The sequence below is a fragment of the Amblyomma americanum genome, chromosome 1 (genome assembly GCF_052857255.1).
Source record: "Amblyomma americanum isolate KBUSLIRL-KWMA chromosome 1, ASM5285725v1, whole genome shotgun sequence".
Lineage (NCBI taxonomy): Eukaryota > Metazoa > Arthropoda > Arachnida > Ixodida > Ixodidae > Amblyomma > Amblyomma americanum.
The window spans coordinates 228099824-228105118 of NC_135497.1; positions in this window are offsets into that span (position 1 = coordinate 228099824).

The window sequence follows — 5295 nt, forward strand, 5'->3', positions numbered from 1 at the left end:
TGACTGCACTCTCTGCAGGGCCACTGCGTCCGACACGGCCACTCATCGCAGCCGAGTGGCGCAGGAGACTTTGGACCTGGTAGTGGCGCTTCGCGTCATCTGCCACTTCGCTTCGATGCGCGGCCGTGTCGGACGCAGTGGCCCTCCAGAGAGCTCAACCATGCGCTCGCGTTACGACAAGAGAAGGTTCTTAGTGGCTCGTCGACAGGACCAGATGGTATTCCGATTATATTAATAAAGAAGCTTGGACCAAAATCCAAGGAAACATTAGTAGAGGTAGTGAACAAAATAGTAGTGGATGGCAAAGCCCCGAATGAATGGCGATCAAGTAGAATGAACGTCGAACGTAGAATAAACAGAGTGCTTATAAAATTTGAAAAAAATGTATCGGGGACCTATAGAGGTACAGTGGGGGCTTAGGCAAGGATGTCCTCTGTCTCCTTTGTTGTTCATGTTGTACCTGCAAGGGTTAGAGATAAAACTAGAAAGGAGCGGACTAGGGTTCAACTCTTCTTTTTTCAAGCAAGGAGAATGGATTAAACAGTCATTACCGGGACTAATGCATACGGATGATGTAGTGCTAATGGCTGACAACAAGGAAGATTTTCAGAAGTTGATAAACATTTTTGGTGCAGAGGGAGATAGATTAGGTTTCAAGTTTAGTAAGGAAAAATCTGCAGTCATGATTTTAATGATGAGGGCGGTGAGCATAGAATACAGGAGTTCACACTAGAAGTGGTGGATGAGTACACGGATTTTAGGGTGTGGATAAATAACGGCTCTGAGTATCAGACAGAGCATGAAAAATATGTAATGAATAAAGCTAGTAGGAATGCAGCTGTCATGAAACATAGAGCTCTGTGGAATTAAAATAGGTATGAAATAGTAAGAGGCATCTGGAAGGGGGTGATGGTTCCTGGCCTCACTTTTGGCAATGCGGTCCTGTGCTTGAGACCAGATGTTCAAGCAAGTTTCGAAATCAAACAACGCGGCGTAGGGAGGCTAGCTTTGGGAGCACATGGCAATACACGAAATCGGGGAATACAGGGTGATATGGGATGGGCGTCGTTCAAGACCAGAGAAGCTAGCAGTAAGATAGCATTTGAGGAGCGATTGAGAAAAATGGGGAAAAGCGGTGGGCTAGGAAAGTTTTCAGGTACATGTGCATAAGGAATGTTGACACGAAACGGAGAGAGCGAACTAGAAAATTGACAAGCAAATATCTGAACAGCAGTAAGGGGACAAGTCAGCAATTATCGATTAAGAAAAAGGTTAAAGAAACAGAGAGAGCTCTGTTGAAAACAGGGAAGCTGATGAAATTGGCACTGGGAACATACAGGATTTTTAAGCAGGAAATTGCCAAAGAAAATATCTATGATAATTGTATGGGAAGCTCTTTGTTGTTTGAGGCCAGGACGGAAGTTTTGCGGACTAAGACATATGGAGTCAGGTACCACGATATAGAAATGTGCATTGGGTGCGGAGAGGAGGAGGAAACGTCTGAACACTTGATACTTCTCTGTAAAGGGCTTCACCCTGCAGTGGAAAGCAGCTGTACTGACTCATTCAAAGCATTGGGGTTTAAGGACAGTGAAGGAAAAGTAGATTTTAAGCGGGCAGAAGTAACACAGCGAAGGTTATATGGCTAATGGCTGGAAATTGAGACGAGTAAAATTTCACAAGTCATGGCTAGGTGGCTTGAAATGCCGCACGATTTTAAGAGTTCAGCCTTATCCATCCATCCATCCATCCATCCATTGTATTCATACTAAGGGTGGAAGGCCCTGTACATTCTAGATATAAGCGAAGGGCATGAGTCTTCGAAAGGCACTAGGTGAATATTGCCCACGTGCTAACTATTAAATTGCGTGGGGATCTTGCAAATGTTAAAGATGCTCTGCCTCGTTCGAAGTTCCTAGAATCGTTTACAAGATACCCTGCGACAATTGTAACTCAGTCTACATCAGGGAGACAGGAAATCTACCAAGGCGGCTAAGAGCACTGCAATGATTTCGGCAAGAATCAAACAGCCTCAAGTGCTGTGGCAGAACATGCGCAAATAGGGCGTGAAATTGCTTGCGATAATGTGGAAATCGTTGCCACTGAAAGAAATTCCTAAGCGTGGCTGGACCTGGAATCCTTAATAATACAGACCATGCTGAATACACTCAACAGAACAAAGGGAAGCCTTCACCAGGCCTATGCAAAATCATTGCACCGATTAGTTAAGGCTACATAAGCTTCTTCTTTCATGATCGCTCCTTTATTGTGTACAAGAAACCTGTAAGGGTTCCGAAATGTAAATCAATGTGTTCGGCATGGTCAGTGACCCAAGTTTCATTCTACCTTTAACACAAAATGGGAACTCCACGACAAAGTGTGCCCTATGCACCTAAGCTAAGAGGAGTTGAGCCCTGTTTTCACAATATATTCCACAACTGACATCAAAAAACAGATTCGGAATCCGTTTTGTGCCACTTCTCTTAAGCTGTCCTGGCTGAATCCACACACTTTTTGTGTTGGCAGAAGGCACGGGTGGCAGAAAAAACATCCCAGACAATTGGTGCACTGCAATGGTGTTCTGTGGGGATACTTCTGTCAGTAGGTCATGCTAGATGGCATTTCAATGGAGTATACCCCCCCTCCCCCCCTTTAAAGCACATTCACTTGCCTGTGAGACTGAACGTCTTTTAAGAGATTAGGATACTGGGTATAATAGCGTAATAATATGAGCAGGAAATAAATTGTTAGTAAAGTTTTGTAGGGGGCTAGTTGATCGTGCATACTGAGACTGGGGAGCGCTAGATTCTAGACAATTAGGAAACAACACCATATAGGAAGACCACGAGACACGAGCGCTCAGTCTCAGTATGAAATAAATTGGTTTGTTGCAGCTTATCATGTTTTCATTCCTTGTTTGTGTCTTAACTGCTCAGACTTATATGCGTTCTTCAGATGTGAGCCAACTTTCTCAATAATAAGTCACATTGTAAGAAATGCATATAAGCAGAAGTAATCGTGAAGGCACGTTTCACTTTGCCATAAGTGTCACAAAGAGACTCAAAATTGGCAAATTCATATTGGTTGGCATCAAGGAAAAGCTTTTGTTCATTTAAAAAAATCTTACTACTGTGTTGATATTTATGTATGGCATTTGCTATTGGAATGAGGTCCTCGACATATGCACGGCCAGCCACAATTTCATGGCACTAACCTTGTGCTTTTGTTAAGCTTTGTTGAAGTGCTGTTAAAAGAGCTGGGATCACGTCTTGGGACCAGCTTAGCGGGAACCACTGGAACTTACAGAAGCACAATGCATCCTTCAACTGGGGCCATTTGATTTTGCAGTTTAATTATTATTTTAATGTTGAATAGTTGTAATGCAGCTCTTGCTCTCTTACTATTATGAGTGGTAGACACCTTTTACGATGGCCTAAAATCTCAACTTGACAATTCAGAGCTAAGGTCATGTTATACGTAACGTGTTTCAAACTGTACTTATAGATATTACAAGTTCTGAGAATAATTTTATCAGTCTTTGGCATTGGCAAAGCAGCAAAGACCAATATTCAACTTGGATCAAAATAATTATTTTACTGCACATTCTAAAATTTTCCACAATTCTTGCTGAATTTTGGAAGAGATATTAGAATGCCAAAATGTTTTAAACATTACAAATGTCCTTTGACGCCAAATTTGTTGTGACTGAATATTGATATTTCTTTTGCTTTACTATAAATTCTTGCTTTTTTGTTGTTGTTTTTTACCATTCGGTTTTGAACTCTACAGTCAGTCTTGTTTTCTGTTTTACAACATTTACTTATTTCCGCTTGTGCACTGATGTTCAGCTTTTCGTGAGCACTGCAATGAGCCCTACATTTTATCACGTAATGATCAGATGTTTAAAGACTGTTCTTTCGTGTGATACTAATATATATTCCAATTCATTTTTTCAACATGCAAGTAATGATTGCAAGCACCTTTTTTGCCTTCATCGCTGTGATCGTCAATAACATCACCTTAAAGAAAACTGTAACTGATTTGTTGTGTTAATAATTTGTTCTGTTAAGCCATTTCTCTTAATAATGCCCTTGAGCCTTGAGGGTAAGTAAGTAAGGTGATGAAACAAAATATTTTAATACATAATTTTTTCAAATTCAAATTGAATTTTCTTCTCGTGCTAGGAGGGAGCAGCCACAAAAAGCTATTGCTCTTAGTGGCTTCATGAGGTGACCCAAAAGGCGATGACGAATGCAATGTATACACCAAAGCACTAAATTAAAAGCATGGGCAAGCCGCCAAGGTGGCTTAGTGGTTATGGTGCTCAGCTGCTTACCTGAAAGGCGTAGGTTTGATCCTGTCCCTGTTGGCCTCATTTCAATGAAGATGGAATGCCACAGGCCTTTGTTGTGCGAGAAGTCAGTGCATGTTAAACAACCCCAGGTGATCGAAATTATTCGAAGCCCACCACTACAGCATCCCTCACACCCTGAGTCGTTTGGGACGATAAACCCTATAAAGCCAGGCCACAGGCAAGCGTGGGCTAGTTCAACTTGGACATAAACTGCACACACATACTCATTGCTTGCATATTGAACAGCAGAAAAGCAGGCGATCAACTGTCCTATAAACGGTACAAAAAAAGAAGTAGGTGAATGAAGAGCATTATTTAAAGACATCAGACAAATAAACAATTCATCCATATAATTTATACAGAGGGAAAAAAGTTTGATAAATGGCACTCACCAAGCCCAAAAATAGACAAGCACTCCAATATAATCACCAGTAAACAAAATATATTAGGAGGAAAACGATGTTTCAGGCAAGTTGTTTTGAAAATTTGGGTTTAACTGCAGCACAAACATCCACATTCCAATTAAGGAAGACACGCTTGGATGGATGCTGCAGCAGCCGCGCATGTGTGTGTGAGAGAAAGAGAAACAGCTTTATCATGACGCAACACAAAGTGCCGTGGACATCCTGTGCCAGGGCCACCAAACCCAACTGTTCAATATCAGCTTGTCTGAGGCTGTGGGTAATGCTGTAATCGAAAGGAAACGGGGCAGGAGGAAAGGGAACGATCCAGGTTAGCATAGGGATTGGTGCTAATGTGGAAGCAGTGAAGGCTCTGAGATATGGTAGACGAAACAATGGCCAGGGGTGATAGGTGTATCTTAAAAAGGATGCACTGAAGAATACGAAGTTGGGGGTCAGTGAGAGGTTTGTCTGGAACAGGAAGGCTACAGAAGAGGTCCTCTCATGTTGCCACGAGACGATTATTTTGTGTTGGCATTA